The sequence below is a fragment of the Salmo salar genome, chromosome 10 (assembly GCF_965601325.2).
Source record: "Salmo salar chromosome 10, fSalSal1, whole genome shotgun sequence".
NCBI classification, from domain to species: domain Eukaryota; kingdom Metazoa; phylum Chordata; class Actinopteri; order Salmoniformes; family Salmonidae; genus Salmo; species Salmo salar.
The window spans coordinates 21,934,337-21,953,704 of NC_138300.1; the positions used below are offsets into that span (position 1 = coordinate 21,934,337).

The 19,368-nt window shown below is 44.1% G+C and overlaps 1 long non-coding RNA gene across 1 annotated transcript in view; it reads right to left on the reverse strand.

Annotated features, from left to right (window-relative positions):
• Positions 1–1,783: 1,783 nt before the first annotated feature.
• The window catches only part of LOC106613758 (uncharacterized), a 48,566-nt gene continuing 30,981 nt past the window's right edge, over positions 1,784–19,368 (reverse strand). The window contains exon 5 of the long non-coding RNA XR_001330550.3: positions 1,784–2,672. This is a non-coding gene — a long non-coding RNA (uncharacterized LOC106613758). The remainder of the gene's footprint in view (positions 2,673–19,368) is intronic.

Sequence of the window (19,368 nt, forward strand, 5' to 3'; positions counted from 1 at the left end):
ACTGCTGACTACATGGGCTACTGTCTGCCAGTAACTCCAATGTAAGAGCTGAAGGCAGGCTACTCTGGAGGGGCCGACCTGTTGTCTTGATAATGATGGAGAAGACAGAGGTTGGAGTCACTTCCTCAGTTAGAGTGGCTTCCTCATTCCAAGTGAGCATTGCAATTAACCTCAGTTGATGACAAAAACTAGGGGAGCAAGATGAAGGGATGAGAGCAACTGAACAAACATAAAAACCTCTTATTCCTGAACAGGTTCATTACTCTCTACAGAGGACCTTATTTGTTAACTATTTGTCCTAAAAAGCACACCAAAGAAGGTCAAATCAAATCTAATGTTATTTGTCACATACGACAATACAACAGGTGAAAATGCCTACAAGCCCTTAACCAACAATGCAGTTAAGAAAATTAAGTGTTAAGTAAAATGTTTTAAATAATATAACAAATAATTAAAGAGCAGTCATGACAAAAAAAATTGTGTTTTCTATCACAAAAAGAGACCGACACCCACAAGTACACATGTGCCATGGCTGGTACAATGGCTGAACCAGTCTGTTATTTTACTCTGGGGAAGCTGCTCCATCTCTTGGTTAGAAGACTGCATAACTTTCAGTGGCAACTTTCAGAGTCTCTTGCCCCCTCCACTGGATATACTGCAGTAACTGATTTACTTTTAAAGGCTCAAATCTATGAGCTGAATCCTAAAGTAACTTGAGGTCTCCATACATCAGAGGAGGCTGGTGGGAGGAGCTATAAGAGGATAGGCTCATTGTAAATGGCTGGAATGGAAAGGTGTCAAATACATCAACCACACATTTGACTCTGTTCCTTTTCTTCCATTCCAGCCGTAACAATGAGCCGGTCCTCCTATAGGTCCTCCCACCTGCCTCTGGCACACATCACTAGAACTTGGAATCAAATGATGAATCTCTTGAGTCAGATTGTGAGAAACAGAGTGTGAGTTTACATGTGTAATACTTTTGTAAGATTGTCAGTCTCCAATGTTGTGACCTACACTGAGTGTAAAAAACATTAGGAACACCGGCTCTTTCCATGACATAGACTGACCAGGTGAATCCAGGTAAAAGCTATGATCCCTTATTGATGTCACTTGTTAAATCCACTTCAATCAGTTTTGATGAAGGGGAGGAGACTGGTTAAAGAAGCATTTTTAAGCCTTGAGACAATAGAGACATGGATTGTGTATGTGTGCCATTCAGAGGGTGAATGGACAAGACAAAAGATTTAAGTGCTTTTGAACGGGGTATGGCGCACCAGTTTGAGTGTGTCAAGAACTGCAACGCTGCAGGGTGTCCAGTGTGTATGAAGAATGGTCCACCACCCCAAGGACATCCAGCCAACTTGACACAACTGTGGGAAGCATTGGAGTCAACATGGCCCAGCATCCCTGTAGAACACATTCGACACCTTGTGGAGTCCAAGCCCCGATGAATTGAGGGTGTTCTGAGGGCAAAAAGGGGTGAAATTCAATATTAGGAAGGTGTTCCTAATGTTTTGTGCATACAGTGGAGTTCCGAAATACATCCTTGATAAAGATGAGCAAAAATTACTCTATAAAATAAATAATTCAAAATGCTGAGGTATCTTGTATGCTAATATATTAGGAAAATTATATTATTATATACTAATATAATTAATCAGAAAAAAAAAAAATGTTTAACAAGTAACAACTTTTTTCCCAAAAAATGTAGGAATCAAAATTACTGACACCCATGTTTTCAATATGTTTCAAAACCCCACCTTGTGAGGATAATGGCACTGAGCCTTTTTCCTGAAATGTTTTATGAGTTGGAGAACACATTGGGAGGGACCTTCAAAGACTGTTCCTCCATACGGAATCCGTCCAGATCTTTGATATCCTTCTTCGGCGCTTATGGACGGCCCTGTAAAATTCAAACAGCAGGTTTGCAATGGGTTTCAAGTCTGGAGACTGAAATGGCCATTGCAAAATGTTGATTTCTTTGTGGATTTTTTTGTGGATTTCTTTGTAGATTCTTATGTGTGTTTGGGGTTATTGTCTTACTGGAAGATCCACTTGCAGCCAAGTTTCAGCCTCCAGGCAGAGGCAATCAGGTTGTTCGTTAAAATGGCCTGGTACTGGGTAGAGTTCATGATGCGATTGGCCCCAGGACCACTGTAAGCAAAATAGCCCCATAACATCAAATTTAAATCAAATCAAATTTATTTTTATATAGCCCTTCGTACATCAGCTGATATTCTCAAAGTGCTGTACAGAAACCCAGCCTAAAACCCCAAACAGCAAGCAAAGCATGTGAAAGAAGCACGGTGGCTAGGAAAAACTCCCTAGGAAAAACTCCCTATAAAGGCCAAAAACCTAGGAAGAAACCTAGAGAGGAACCAGGCTATGAGGGGTGGCCAGTCCTCTTCTGGCTGTGCAGGGTGGATATTATAACAGAACATGGTCAAGATGTTAAAATGTTAAAATGTTCATAAATGACCAGCATGGTCAAATAATAATAATCATAGTAGTTGTCGAGGGTGCAACAAGCACGTCCGGTGAACAGGTCAGGGTTCCATAGCCGCAGGCAGAACAGTTGAAACTGGAGCAGCAGCACGGCCAGGTGGACTGGGGACAGCAAGGAGTCATCATACCAGGTAGTCCTGAGGCATGGTCCTAGGGCTCAGGTCCTCCGAGAGAAAGACAGAAAGAGAGAAAGAGAGAATTAGAGAGAGCATATTTAAATACACACAGGACACCGGATAAGACAAGAGAAATACTCCAGATGTAACAAAAAAAGCCGTAGTCTGGCTTTTTTACATCAAAGATCCACCACCATATTCTACAGTAGGTATGGGATTATTTTCTGCTTATGAATTCTCATTTCGATGCCAAACTCACCACTAGTGCACGTGGTCAAAGAGCTCTACTTCCATGTTGAAAAATACAAAAGACATTGAAAACCTGTGGTTTGAATTGAAGAGGGCAGTCCATAATCACAGATGAAGGATATCAAGGATCTGAAAAGATTCTGTATGGAGGAATGATCTAAGATTCCTGATGATCTAAGTTCTGCCCATACATTTTCTACAGGATTTTTTATTTTATTTTTTACTTTTATTTAACTAGGCAAGTCAGTTAAGAAAAAATGCTTATTTTCAATGACAGCCTAGGAACAGTGGGTTAACTGCCTTGTTCAGGGGCAGAACGACAGATTTTTACCTTGTCAGCTCGGGGATTCGATCTTGCAGCCTTTCGGTTACAAGTCCAACGCTCTAACCAGGCTTGAGGTCAGGGTTTTGTGATGGCCACTCCAATACCTTGACTTTGTTGTCCTTAAGCCATTTTGCCACAATTTTGCAAGTATTCTTGGGGTCATTGTCAGTTTGGAAGACCCATTTGCGACCAAGCTTTAAACTTCCTGACTGATGTCTTGAGATGTTGCATCAATATCCACATACTTTTCCCCCCTTGTGATGCCATCTATTTTGTGAAGTGCACTAGTCCCTCCTGCAGCAAAGCACCCCCACAACATGATGCTGCCACCCCCGTGATTCACGGTTGGGATGGTGTTCTTCGGCTTGCAAGCCTCCCCCTTTTTTCTCCAAACATAATGATGGTCATTATGGCCAAACAGTTCTATTTTTGTTTCATCAGACCAGAGGGCATTTCTACAAAAAGTACGATCTTTGTCCCCATGTGCAGTTGCAAACCGTAGTCTGGCTTTTTTATGGCGGTTTTGGAGCAGTGGCTTCTTCCTTGCTGAGCGGCCTTTCAGGTTATGTCGATGTAGGACTCGTTTTACTGTGGATATAGATACTTTTGTACCTGTTTTCTCCAGCATCTTCACAAGGTCCTTTGCTGTTGTTCTGGGATTGATTTGCACTTTTTGCACCAAAGTACATTCATCTCTAGGAGACAGAGCGCATCTCCTTCCTGAGCAGTATGACAGCTGCATGGTCCCATGGTGTTTATACTTGTGTACTATTGTTTGTACAGATGAATGTGGTACCTTCAGGCATTTGGAAATTGCTCCCAAGGATGAACCAGACTCGTAGAGGGCTACAATTTATTTTCTGAGGTCTTGGCTGATTTCTTTTGATTTTCCCATTATGTCAAGCAAGGAGTCACTGAGTTTGAAGGTAGGCCTTGAAATACATCCACAGGTACACCTCCAATTGACTCAAATGATGTCAATTAGCCTATCAGAAGTATCTAAAATCATTTTCTGGAATTTTCCAAGCTGTTTTTAGGCACAGTCAACTTAGTGTATGTAAACTTCTGACCCACTGGAATTGTGATACAGTGAATTATAAGTGAAATAATCTGTCTGTAAACAATTGTTGGAAAAATTACTTGTGTTATGCACAAAGTAGATGACCTAAACGACTTGCCAAAACTATAGTTTGTTAACAAGACATTTGTGGAGAGGTTGAAAAACAAGTTTAAATGACTCCAACCTAAGTGTATGTAAACTTCCGACTTCAACTGTACATAAATACTTGTTTTGCAATTTCTCTCCTGTTTCAACTATGCATTTCAGGGGTATTCAGACGATCCTCTGGTGTGTAAGGGGACAGCAGTGGGAGTTGTGTCCTTCAATGATGCAGACTATTGCAACCAGCCAAGAGTACCCAATGTCTACACCAAAATATCAACCTATCTCTGATTTCCAGTAAAAGCCCGAAGGTTGTGGTTAAGAGCGTTGGTTTGAATCCCAGAGTGATAAATCTGTCGATGTGTCCTTGAGCAAGGCACTTAACCCTAGTTTCTCTGGATAAGATTGTCTGCTAAAATGTAAATACAATCATTTTCCACTGATATGAACAAGAAAGGGTTAACATATACACATCTTTAAACAGATAGCTACGTCAACGTATGGCTAGAACAACAATGTAACTCTGTTTTCATGAAGGTGACACAATACTCTTAAACAACACCACTGCTTCCTCTGAATACCATAAGCCTTGGTCACTGCGGTCCATCTACCTGGTTCTGAGTGCCGATAAGCACGGCACTAATGCAGTGCAAAAACGGGTGCACAGCCACTGGAAAACAGACTGAGATGACAATAGCAAGGTCTGATGTATCTAGAGTGTGGTATGGTCACACATAATAATGCGCTAGTTGTTCATGGTTGGCATGTAGTGGTTACATAGACACACAATGGGGTCACACCCAGGAGGGCATTGACCTCCATGTAAGACACATAGCTCTTGAATGAGGGTGGATTCCCTAGTACAAAACACTCTGGGTTGTTACACATAGTAACAATGCATTCTAATAAAAAAAATGCAGTACCAGTCAAGAGTTTGAACACTCTCCTCATTCAAAGATTTTTCTTTCTTTTTACTATTTTCTACATTGTAGAATAAAAGTGAAGACATCAAAACTATGATATGGAAACATGTAGTAACCAAAAAGGTGTTAAACAAATTAAAATATATTTTATATTTTATATTCTTCAAAGTAGCCACCCTTTGCCTTGATGACAGCTTTGCACATGTGGCATTCTCTCAACTACATTCATGAGGTAGTCACCTGGAATGCATTTCAATTAACAGGTGTACCTTGTTAAAATTTAATTTGTGGAATTTCTATCCTTCTTAATGTGTTTGAGCTAATCAGTTGTGTTTACACAAGGTTAGGGGTGGTATACAGAAGATAGCCCTATTTGGTAAAATAACAAGTCCATATTATGGCAAGAACAGCACAAATTAGCAAAGACAACCGATAGTCTATCATTACTTTAAGACACGAAAGTCAGTCAATCCAGAAAATTTCAAGAATTTATAAAGTTTCAACAGGACAATGACACAACATACCTCCAGGCTGTGTAAGGGCTATTTGACCAAGAATGAGAGTGATGGAGTGCTGCATCAGATGACCTGGCCTCCACAATCACCCGACCTCAACCCAATTGAGATTGTTTGGGATGAGTTGGACCACAGAGTGAAGGATAAGCAGCCAACAAGTGATCAGCATATGTGGGAACTCCTTCAAGACTGTTGGAAAAGCATTCCAGGTGAAGCTGGTCGAGAGAATACCAAGAGTGTGCAAAACTGGGATCAAGGCAAATGGTGGCTACTTTGAAGAATCTAGTCTAAAATATATTTAGATTTGTTTAACATTTTTTGGTTAGTAAGGTACATGATTCCATATGTGTTATTTAATAGTTTTGATTTCTTCACTATTATTCTACAATGTAGAAAATAGTAAAAAATTAAGACAACGCCTTTTACTATTTTCTACAAGGGGTTTCCATTGTAGAATAATAGTGAAAAAATCAAAACTATTAAATAACACATATGGAATCATGTACCTTACTAACCAAAAAATGTTAAACAAATCAAAATATATTTTAGATTTTAGATTCTTCAAAGTAGCCACCATTTGCCTTGATGCCAGTTTTGTGTGTCCAAACTTTTGACTGGTACTGTATATATAATAGATAAATAAAAATTCAACAAAAAACCATTGAATGTGGGAAACCAGCACCATGTCTATACTTTCAACTGGGGACGCTGCACCATCTCTTGGTTGTAAGACTGAATAACTTTCAGAAATATTTCTGACTTTCTTGTCCCCACTGTTGGATATACTACAGTACCTGAGATGCATGGCTGACAAAATGAGTCTACAAGCATTTCTAAACTATACTGAACAAAAATAGAATCGCAACATGTAAAGTGTTGGTCTCATGTTTCATGAGCTGAAATAAAAGATCCCAGAAATGTTCCATATTCACAAAAAGCTTATTTCTCTCAAATGTTTAAATCCCTGTTCGTGAGCATTTCTCATTTGCCAAGACAATACATCCACCTGACAGGTGTGGCATATCAAGAAGCTGATTAAACAGCGTTATCGTTACACAGGTGCACCTTGTGCTGGGCACAATAAAAGGCCACTCTAAAATGTGCAGTTTTGTCACACAACACAATGCCACAGATGTCTCAAGTTTGAGAGAGCATGCAATTGACATGCTGACTGCAGGAATATCCATCAGAGCTGTTGCCAGAGAATTTCATGTTAATTTCTCTACCATAAGCCGTCTCCAATGTCATTTTAGATAATTTGGCAGTATGTCCAACCGGCCTCACAATCAGACCACGTGTAACCACGCCAGGCCAGGACATCCACATCTGGCTTCTTCACATGCGGGTTCATCTGAGACCAGCCACCCAAACAGCTGATAAAACTGAGGAGAATGTTTTTAAAAAAGCCCTTTTGTTGGGAAAAAGTCTTTCTGATTGGCTGGGCCTGGCCTATGCCCTCACAGGTGAAACCCATAGATTAGGGCCTAATGAATTTATTTCAGTTGACTCAGTAAAATCATTGAAATTGTTGCATTTACATTTTTGTTCAGTATAAATACAAACATTGCAGTAATATTGCTGTAAATGAGAATGTGTTCTCAGTCAACTTACCTGGTAAAATAAATCAATAAAAAGCATGAATACTATCTGGATGTACAATTACTTTAAGACATTTATCAAGTGAAAAATCTGTTTGATCAAAGAAAGTCAACTAAAATCTATATAATCTCAGGGCTGTTACCCCAGCGAATATTAACAGTCACAATGTGGTGGATGATCTAGGCCAATAAGTATCAGGAATCAAAGTAAGACCCAGATGCAGACTGTCGAAGTAACAATATTTAATGTTCCAACAGGGACAAGCAGAAGACAGGCAGAGGTCGGTAATCCAGACGTACAGGTTGGCGGGCACAGAGTCCAGAATACAGGCAAGGGTCAAAACCGGGAGGACTAGCAATGCAAAATAGAAAGCAGGCGCAAGGGAAACCGCTGGTAGACTTGAAACATACAAGACAAACTAGCCCAGAGAGGCATGAACCACAGGGATAAATACACAGGAGAAAACAAGCAACACCTGGAGGGGGTGGAGACAATAACGAGACAGGTGAAATAGATCAGGGCGGGACAATAAGAGGTGTCAATTGATAGTACGTAAGGAAAGTTCACACTCTGATAGGTGAGATCCTGTGAAGCTAGCAGGTGGTACATCCTGTGAAGAAGTTCATAGAGACACTCAGCACCTCTAAACCCACCAGTCTGAGAAGACAAAGACCCCATCACACTCTCTAAAACACACTCTTTGACAACATGGCTGCCACATCTCTCATTTACATTTACATTTAAGTCATTTAGCAGACGCTCTTATCCAGAGCGACTTACAAATTGGTGGATTCACCTTATGATATCCAGTGGAACAACCACTTTACAATAGTGCATCTAAATCTTTTAAGGGGGGGGGGGGGGGGGGGGTTAGAAGGATTACTTTATCCTATCCTAGGTATTCCTTAAAGAGGTGGGGTTTCAGGTGTCTCCGGAAGGTGGTGATTGACTCCGCTGTCCTGGCGTCGTGAGGGAGCTTGTTCCACCATTGGGGTGCCAGAGCAGTGAACAGTTTTGACTGGGCTGAGCGGGAACTGTGCTTCCTCAGAGGTAGGGAGGCGAGCAGGCCAGAGGTGGATGAGCGCAGTGCCCTTGTTTGGGTGTAGGGCCTGATCAGAGCCTGAAGGTACGGAGGTGCCGTTCCCCTCACAGCTCCGTAGGCAAGCACCATGGTCTTGTAGCGGATGCGAGCTTCAACAGGAAGCCAGTGGAGAGAGCGGAGGAGCGGGGTGATGTGAGAGAACTTGGGAAGGTTGAACACCAGACGGGCTGCGGCGTTCTGGATGAGTTGTAGGGGTTTAATGGCACAGGCAGGGAGCCCAGCCAACAGCGAGTTGCAGTAATCCAGACGGGAGATGACAAGTGCCTGGATTAGGACCTGCGCCGCTTCCTGTGTGAGGCAGGGTCGTACTCTGCGAATGTTGTAGAGCATGAACCTACAGGATTGGGTCACCGCCTTGATGTTAGTAGAGAACGACAGGGTGTTGTCCAGGGTCACGCCAAGGTTCTTAGCACTCTGGGAGGAGGACACAATGGAGTTGTCAACCGTGATGCCGAGATCATGGAACGGGCAGTCCTTCCCCGGGAGGAAGAGCAGCTCCGTCTTGCCGAGGTTCAGCTTGAGGTGGTGATCCGTCACCCACACTGATATGTCTGCCAGACATGCAGAGATGCGATTCGCCACCTGGTTGTCAGAAGGGGGAAAGGAGAAGATTAATTGTGTGTCGTCTGCATAGCAATGATAGGAGAGACCATGTGAGGATATGACAGAGCCAAGTGACTTGGTGTATAGCGAGAATAGGAGAGGGCCTAGAACAGAGCCCTGGGGGACACCAGTGGTGAGAGCACGTGGTGCGGAGACAGATTCTCGCCACACCACCTGGTAGGAGCGACCTGTCAGGTAGGACGCAATCCAAGCGTGGGCCGCGCCGGAGATGCCCAACTCGGAGAGGGTGGAGAGGAGGATCTGATGGTTCACCGTATCAAAGGCAGCAGATAGGTCTAGGAGTATGAGAGCAGAGGAGAGAGAGTTAGCTTTAGCAGTGCGGAGAGCCTCCGTGACACAGAGAAGAGCAGTCTCAGTTGAATGACCAGTCTTGAAACCTGACTGATTTGGATCAAGAAGGTCATTCTGAGAGAGATAGCAGGAGAGCTGGCCAAGGACGGCACGTTCAAGAGTTTTGGAGAGAAAAGAAAGAAGGGATACTGGTCTGTAGTTGTTGACTTCGGAGGGATCGAGTGTAGGTTTTTTCAGAAGGGGTGCAACTCTCGCTGTCTTGAAGACGGAAGGGACGTAGCCAGCGGTCAAGGATGAGTTGATGAGCGAGGTGAGGTAAGGGAGAAGGTCTCCGGAAATGGTCTAGAGAAGAGAGGAGGGGATAGAGTCAAGCGGGCAGGTTGTTGGGCGGCCGGCCGTCACAAGACGCGAGATTTCATCTGGAGAGAGAGGGGAGAAAGAGGTCAAAGCACAGGGTAGCGCAGTGTGAGCAGGACCAGCGGTGTCGTTTCACTTAGCAAACGAGGATCGGATGTCGTCAACCTTCTTTTCAAAATGGTTGACGAAGTCATCCGCAGAGAGGGAGGAGGGGGGGGGGGAGGAGGATTCAGGAGGGAGGAGAAGGTGGCAAAGAGCTTCCTAGGGTTAGAGGCAGATGCTTGGAATTTAGAGTGGTAGAAAGTGGCTTTAGCAGCAGAGACAGAAGAGGAAAATGTAGAGAGGAGGGAGTGAAAGGACGCCAGGTCCGCAGGGAGGCGAGTTTTCCTCCATTTCCGCTCGGCTGCCCGGAGCCCTGTTCTGTGAGCTCGCAATGAGTCGTCGAGCCACGGAGCAGGAGGGGAGGACCGAGCCGTCCTGGAGGATAGGGGACATAGAGAATCAAAGGATGCAGAAAGGGAGGAGAGGAGGGTTGAGGAGGCAGAATCAGGGGATAGGTTGGAGAAGGTTTGAGCAGAGGGAAGAGATGATAGGATGGAAGAGGAGAGAGTAGCGGGAGAGAGAGAGCGAAGGTTGGGATGGCGCAATACCATCCGAGTAGGGGCAGAGTGAGAAGTGTTGGATGAGAGCGAGAGGGAAAAGGATACAAGGTAGTGGTCGGAGACTTGGAGGGGAGTTGCAATGAGATTAGTGGACGAACAGCATCTAGTAAAGATGAGGTCAAGCGTATTGCCTGCCTTGTGAGTAGGGGGGGGAAGGTGAGAGGGTGAGGTCAAAAGAGGAGAGGAGTGGAAAGAAGGAGGCAGAGAGGAATGAGTCAAAGGTAGACGTGGGGAGGTTAAAGTCACCCAGAACTGTGAGAAGTGAGCCATCCTCCGGAAAGGAACTTATCAAGACGTCAAGCTCATTGATGAACTCTCCAAGGGAACCTGGAGGGCGATGAATGATAAGGATGTTAAGTTTGAAAGGGCTGGTAACTGTGACAGCATGGAATTCAAATGAGGAGATAGACAGATGGGTCAGGGGAGAAAGAGAGAATGTCCACTTGGGAGAGATGAGGATTCCAGTGCCACCACCCCGCTGGCCAGATGCTCTCGGGGTATGCGAGAACACGTGGGCAGACGAGGAGAGAGCAGTAGGAGTAGCAGTGTTATCTGTGGTAATCCATGTTTCCGTCAGTGCCAAGAAGTCGAGGTGCTGGAGGGTAGCATAGGCTGAGATGAACTCTGCCTTGTTGGCCGCAGACCGGCAGTTCCAGAGGCTGCCGGAGACCTGGAACTCCACGTGGGTCGTGCGCGCTGGGACCACCAGGTTAGAGTGGCAGCGGCCACACGGTGTGAAGCGTTTGTGTGGCCTGTGCAGAGGGGAGAGAACAGGGATAGACAGACACATAGTTGACAGGCTACAGAAGAGGCTACGCTAATGCAAAGGAGATTGGAATGACAAGTGGACTACACTTCTCGAATGTTCAGAAAGTTAAGCTTACGTTGCAAACATTTTATTGACTAAAATGACGAAGATGATACAGTACTGCTGGCTGGTGAAGTAGGCTAGCTAGCAGTGGCTGCGTTTGAACATGTAACTGGCTAGGTAACCTATTTTCGTCGCGGGGGACGAAAATAGCTGGCTAGCTAACCTCGATAATTACTCCAAACTACACAATTATCAAACTATGACAAAGTCAACTAACACTGCACTAGTCAAATCGTTCCGTTGTAATGTATTAGTTTCTACACTGCTGCTAGTCAGTAAAGGTTGGCTAGCTAGCAGTGGGTTTGATGATGACTAGGTGTGTTGACTAAGTCTGGAGTCTGGACAACGGCGTCGCGTCGCGGCGCGGCTGGCTAGCTAACCTCGATAATTACTCTAAACTACACAATTATCTTAGATACAAAGACAGCAAAGACAGCTATGTAGCTAGCTAGCACTACACTAATCAAGTCGTTCCGTTGTAATGTAATAGTTTCTACAGTGCTGCTAGTCAGTAAAGGTTGGCTAGCTAGCAGTGGGTTTGATGATGACTAGGTGTGTTGACTAAGTCTGGAGTCTGGACAACGGCGTCGCGTCTCTCCTGCTCCTCACTCTCTGACTTGCTCCAGGGCTCACAGGTAAGACAACTTCAGCTTTGACCTCAACTCACTCTGGGGTGAGAGGGCAGCAGAGAGAGAAACTTTTGACCTTCTCACCTTTGTCTATTCTCTAGAACAGCAAATGGACGTAAGGGATATAGACACACAGAAGGTCTTCTTTTTGGTTTTACAAGGTAACCTGACAATTATGGTACAATGAATCAATTAGTTGTATGGTAAAGAGTAGATCAATTGATGTGATGAAAAATAAATGAATATCTTGTATCGACGTGATAGCCAACCACTGCTTACGTTTCATTAGGGAAAATCTCTCTGTCCCAGCCTAGCAGGACTCTGGCATAGTGAATGGAGCAGAAGCCAGACGCCACTCCAAACTCTACATCAGTGTTACTCACTATTATTTTGTAAGGGGGCCACTTTGGGTTGAGACAATCATTCAGAGGGCCGCACAGATCTTTCATTTGTTGTACTTTTTCTTCCAATATTGTCAATTGAGAGCAAATTCAGAGCAATAGAGCACATGCAATAGATTTGATGTACAGCACATCACTAATATATACATACACACATCAAATAGGCTACATCACATGTATAAGACCCATATGAAGGTTTACCTCAGTAGTTGTATGAGCAAAAATGTCACTTCTGCTCCTTGACTGAATTCATTCTAAATGTATAGTCTGTTGCTATCCTTGTGAGGCAATCCAGGTGTGCATTGGTCAGTCCGTTTCTGTTTTTATTTCACAATGTTCATTGTTGAAAATGTTTCTTCACATGAATAACTGCTGACAAAAAATGTCACCTTTTGCACACACTGCTTCAGAAGTGGATACTCTGTCTGACACAAGGCTCCAGAAATGGGTAACACCTGATCTTAGATCTCCTTGCAATGTGTAGTGGAACTACAGGCAAATTATCTCACTCTCTATTCCAGCACGGTCAGGACAGAGGGCTGTGATGACTGGGGTCAGAGATGACACTGGCACATGAAAGGGATTCTCAATGACGTTGGAATAACTCCTTGTACTCCAGGATATTCTTGAATCTTGACTTCAACTCTTCCAACACATACACACCAAAATGCATCATAGCTATTGCAGTATGTCTGGGTTGGACGTGGTGACTGCTCTTAGTTTTGGGAAATTAACAAACTGTCTGTCAGGTATGAACAGTGGTGATTTCATTATGAAATTCTGTGACCACACGCAGCATTTTGCCCGGAGGTTTATCTTTCCCTGGGCGCTGGAGCCGTGTTCAAGTGGCAGGTGATGTCAGTTAAAAAGCCAGCTTTAATATCACTGTGGATCATCCAGCTCTGGCTCCTCTCTCCCCTTGCTTGCAACAAATTCACAGATTTGAGGGAGGAGAGAGAAATCTTTCCAAAACTAGTTGAGTATCTGCAGCATCAGCATTTGTGGGTTCGATTACAGGCTCAAAATAGCCAGAAAGTGTTTTTTTTTCTGAAACTCGTCAGTCTATTCTTGTTCTGAGAAATGAAGGCTATTCCATGTGAGAAATTGCCAAGAAACTGAAGACCTCATACAACGCTGTGTACTACTCCCTTCACAGAGCAGCGCAAACTGGCTCTAACCAGAATAGAAAGACGAGTGGGAGGCCCCGGTGCACAAATGAGCAAGAGGACAAGTACATTAGTGTCCAGTTTGAGAAAGAGACTCCTCAAGTCCTCAACTGGCACCTTCATTAAATAGTACCCGCAAAACACCAGTCTCAATGTCAACAGTGAAGAGGCGACTCAGGGATGCTGGCCTAGGTAGAGTTGCAAAGAAAAAGCTATATCTGACTGGCCAATTAAAAAGATTAAGATGGGCAAAAGAACACACACTGGACAGAGGAACTCTGCCTAGAAGGCCAGCATCCCGGAGTCGCCTCTTCACAATTGACATTGAGACTGGTGGTAAGTAAAAAAATAAAAGCAACAAATAATGAATCAGCAGCAGTAAAATAACAATAGCAATATGTACATGTAGGTAGTTAGTGACTATGCAAAGATAATAAACAGAGTAGCTGCAGCGTAAAAGAGGGGTCTGGGTAGCCCTTTGATTAGCTGTTCAGGAGTCTTATGGCTTGGGGGTAGAAGCTGTTAAGAAGCCTTTTGGACCTAGACTTGGCACTCTGGTACTGCTTGTCGTGCAGTAGCAGAGAGGACAGTCTATGACTAGGGTGGCTGGAGTCTGACAATTTTGACCATTGTTAGGGACTTCCTCTGACACCGCCTGGCATAGAGGTCCTGGATAGAAGGAAGCTTGGCCCCTGTGATGTACTGGGCCGTACGCACTGCCTTGCGTCGGAGGCCGCGCAGTTGCCATACCAGGCAGTGATGCAACCAGTCAGGATGCTCTCGATGGTGCAGCTGAACCTTTTGAGGATCTGAGGACCCATGCCAAATATTTTCAGTCTCCTGAGGGGGAATAGGTTTTGTTGTGCCCTCTTCACGACTGTCTTGGTGTGCTTGGACCATGTTAGTTTGTTGATGTGGACACCAAGGAACTTGAAGCTCTCAACCTGCTCCACGGCAGCCCCGTCGATGAGAATGGGGGCGTGCTCGGTCCTCTTCCTGTAGTCCACAATCATCTCCTTTGTCTTGATCACGTTGAGGGAGAGGTTGTCGTCCTGGCACCACACGTCCAGGTCTCTGACCTCTCTATAGGCTGTCTCATCGTTGTCAGTGATCAGGCCTACCACTGTGTCATCGGCAAACTTGATGATGGTGTTGGAGTCCTGCCTGGCCATGCAGTCCTGAGTGAACAGGGGGTACAGGAGCTGACTGAGCACGCACCCCTGAGGGGCCCCTGTGTTGAGGGTCAGCGTGGCGGATGTGTTGTTACCTACCCTTACCACCTGGGGGCGGCCCGTCAGGAAGTCCAGGATCCAGTTGCATAGGGAGGTATTTAGTCCTAGGGTCCTTAGCTTAGTGATGAGCTATGAGGGCACTATGGTGTTGAATGCTGCGCTGTAGTCAATGAACAGCATTCTCACATAGGTGTTGCTTTTGTCCAGGTGGGAAAGGGCAGTGTTGAGTGCAATAGAGATTGCATCATCTGTGGATCTGTTTGGGCGGTATGCAAATTGGAGTGGGTCTAGGGTTTCTGGGATAATGGTGTTGATGTGAGCCATGACCAGCCTTTCAAAGTCTTCATGGCTACAGACGTGAGTGCTACGGGGTCAGTAGTCATTTAGGCAGGTTACCTTAGTGTTCTTGGGCACAGGAACTATGGTGGTCTGCTAGAAACATGTTTGTATTACAGACTCGGTCAGGGACATGTTGAAAATGTCAGTGAAGACACTTGCCAGTTGATCAGCGCACGCTCGCTGTACACATCCTGGTAATCCGTCTGACCCTGCGGCCTTGTGGATGTTAACCTGTTTTAAAGGTCTTACTCACATCGGCTACGTAGAGCGTGATCACACAGTCATCCGGAACAGCTGATGCTCTCATGCATGTTTCAGTGTTACTTGCCTCAAAGCGAGCATAGAAGTAATTTCGCTTGTCTGGTAGGCTCGCTGCTGTGCTTCCCTTTGTAGTTTGTAACAGTTTGCAAGCCCTGCCACATCCTACTGGTGTAGTATGATTCAATCTTAGTCCTGTACGCTTTGCCTGCTTGATGGTTCATCTGAGGGTATAGCCGGATTTCTTATAAACTTCCGGATTAGAGTCCCGCTCCTTGAAAGCGGCAGCTCTACCCTCAGTTAGGTTTGTTCAAATCCGGTGCAGTAGTCATGTATGAAAACCTTTTGAAGATGTGTATAATATCATGTAGCTTATTGGAGAATCAACTATATAGAATTGTGCTCCAAATGTAGCTTGTCAAAACTACCTTGAAGAGCAAAGCTGTGCAGCAGATCCCTATCCCTAAGAAAGGACCAGGACATGAAGGCCAAATCCTTCTGCACTGTGGCAGGGTGAATACCACCAAAATAGGGGGCTCTGCAAACCCACACTTTCTGGAGGTGAATGTCACTGTTGGAGACAGAAGTTCCTGCCAGAGATCTTAAGGGAAAACTGGCACCATAACCCCGTCTCTGATATGTGCCAGGTGGTACCCCTGCTGATTACAAAGGCATTTGCAAGATACGGTCATAGAATATCTTTAATTCTAATTATAGTGACTTTCTTTGCAAAGGTAGAGTCATTTAGTTGTTTAATTACCTTATTTCAACTATCATTGCAGGGAGATTCAGGAGGTCCTCTGGTGTGTAAGGGGACAGCAGTAGGAGTTGTGTCATTCAACCAGCAAGGAAACTGCAATGAGCCACAGAAGCCCAACGTCTACACCAAAATATCCAAGTATCTTTCCTGTTTCATTAAGTAGGAATGAAACAACATAAATTAAACGTTTTTATTTCCAAAACACTTATGGGTACCTTTGTGTGTAAAATATGTATTTTCTCAGATTTTTAATTCCTAGATTTCAGATGTGTATGAAAGTTTTTTGTTGTTGCATAACGCTGCCCCTGAACAAGGCAGTTAACCCACCGTTCCTAGGCCGTCATTGAAAATAAGAATTTATTCTTAACTGACTTGCCTAGTTAAATAAAGGTAAGATATAAAATAAATATATAACTGTTACATTGTTTAGCTGGAATGGAATGTTTATCCTATATATTTGACTGTGATATGTGGTTGTTTCACCTAGCTATTTGAAGATTAATTAACTTGCTATTATCCAGAGTGACTTACAGTATCTGCTTAATGACTAAAATGTCAAATGTACATTTTTTACATACAGATCTCATATTATCGAATAATATATAATACATGTATGTTGTCACAAATCTTATATTTCTTTAATTCTTTTTATTTCTTACATTTGACTGCTAAAACCTAGCAGTACTACTTATTTCTGAGAGTGAGGCAGATATATAGCATTTAAATCAAAGTGTATTTGTCACGTGTGCCAAATACAACAGGTGTACAGTGAAATGCTTACTTACAGGCTCTAACCAATAGTGCAAAAAAGGAATTAGGTGAACAATAGGTAAGTAAAGAAATAAAAAGACAGTGAAAAATAACAGTAGTGAGGCTACATACGGACACTGGTTAGTCAGGCTGATTTTGAGGTAGTATGTACATGTAGATATGGTTAAAGTGACTATGCATATATGATGAACAGAGAGTAGCAGCAGCGTAAAAGATGGGTTGGGGGGGGGGGGGGGGGGGGGGGGGGGCACACAATGCAAATAGTCCGGGTAGCCATTTGATTACCGTATTTAAAGAATATATATTTGTCTGAAATGAAACCAAGTGATAGAATGAACAAATCCCATGCCATGATTAGATAGTGGGGGAAAAAACACACCAATCTCTAGCATAATTACTTCAAACAATAAAAGCTAATTCACCAACATTTCTGAAAAAGGATAAACCGTGCCTTCGGAAAGTATTCAGACCCCTTGACTGTTTCCACATTTTGTTCCGTTACAGCCTTATTCTAAAATTGATTAAATTTAAAATGAACTCAGCAATCTACACACACAATACCCCACAATGACAAAGCGAAAACAGGTTTTTGAAAGTTTAGCAAATGTATTCAAAATAAAAAACTGAAATGCCTTTATTTACATGTATTCAGACCCTTTGCTATGAGACTCAAAATTGAGCTCAGGTGCATCATGTTTCCATTGATCATCCTTGAGATGTTTTTACAACTTGATTGGTTCAAAAAGTTCAGACCCCTTTACCTTTTCCACATTTTAAGTTACAGCCTTATTCTAAGATGGATTAAATTGTCCCCCCCCCCCCCCCCCCCCTTCTTCAATCTACACACAATGCCCCTTAATTACAAAGCAAAAATGGGTTTTTAGAAAGTTTTGCAAACTGAAATATCACATTACCATAAGTATTCAAAACCCTTTAGTCAGTACTTTTGTTGAAGCACCTTTGGCAGCGATTACAGCCTCGCGTCTTCTTGGGTACGACGCTACAAGCTTGGCACACCTGTATTTGGGGTGTTTCTCCCGTTCTTCTCTGCAGATCCCCTCGAGCTCTGTCAGGTTGGATAGGGAGCGTCGCTGCACAACTATTTTCAGGTCTCTACAGAGATGTTTGATCTGGTTCAAGTCCGGGACCAAGATTAGTCAACAAGGTTCCATTTCAATGATCACAACTTCCTCTCAATCTTAAACTAACATAGCATTTCATGTTTTACTGTTTCTATAGTGACGTACGGTATGGCCCTTTCGTAGTTTACATGTTTCAGAATGGGTGCACAGTGTAGGCCTATATCTCAACTAGTTTTCGTGAGCCCCCCGTCCCCACTCTCTTACCCCCTCTGCTAGATATAACCGTACCTGAGTGTCTTGACACAACTGCATGAGACAAGACAAAAGCATTTACCACTAAGTATGAAGTTTATCACAGTGCTGTTTTCACTGTAAAAGTGAATAATCACAATGTGATAACCACAATTACAGGACTCTGGCATAGTGAATGGAGAAGAGGCCAGGTGCTACTCCAAACCCTATATGGTCTCTGTACAGGCAAAGACACTTGTCTGTGGAGTGCATGTGTGTTGATTTCCAGCAAAGCCTTAAGTCATTTTCCACGAGTCACTACTGACATGGACAACATTGGGTTATTATCATCCGAGTCTTTTGACACATAGGCTACAATAGCAAGGTCTGACACATTTTGATTTGATTAGGATCTCTTTTAGTCCTCATTCGGACTAATCTTCCAAGAGTACTTAAACTTTAAAATACAATTTATAAGACAATCACATTTTCACATAACACACTGTTACAAACAACAAATGTAATACACTGACATAAAAATACTCTGACTCTCACACCCTGATCTGTTTCACCTGTCTTTGTGATTGTCTCTACCCCCCCCCCCCCCCCCCCCTCCAGGTGTCGCCCATCTTCCCCATTATCCCCTGTGTATTTATACCTGTGTTCTCTGTCTGTTGCCAGCGCTTGTGTGGGTTGAATACGCCTGCAACACACTTCCCTGTTCTGCCACGGGCCTATCTCCCTTTGAGTGTTCCCTGGGGTATCAGCCCCGCTCTTCCCTGAGAGGAGGACGTCGGCATAATGTACCTTCTGCCCAGATGTTGTCCGCCGCTGTCGTCGTGCCTGGAGGAGAGCCTGGTCGGTCCACCTCCGGGTACCGACGACAAGTGGATCGCCATCGGACCCCGGCTTCCCGGTATCGTCTCGGGCAGAAGGTATGGCTATCAACCCGGGATCTGCCCCTCTGGGTGGAGTCTCGCAAACTGTCCCCCCCGGTTTATCAGCCCTTTCCCCATCTCCAAGATCATTAGCCCATCTGCTGTCCGCCTTCTGTTTCCCCATACCCTTCGTATTCATCCTACATTCCATGTGTCTAGAATTAAGCCCGTGTCTCACAGCCCTTTGACTTCTATTTCCAGGCCCACACCTCCTCCCCGTGTCGTCGATGGCCATCCGGCGTACACGGTAAGACGCC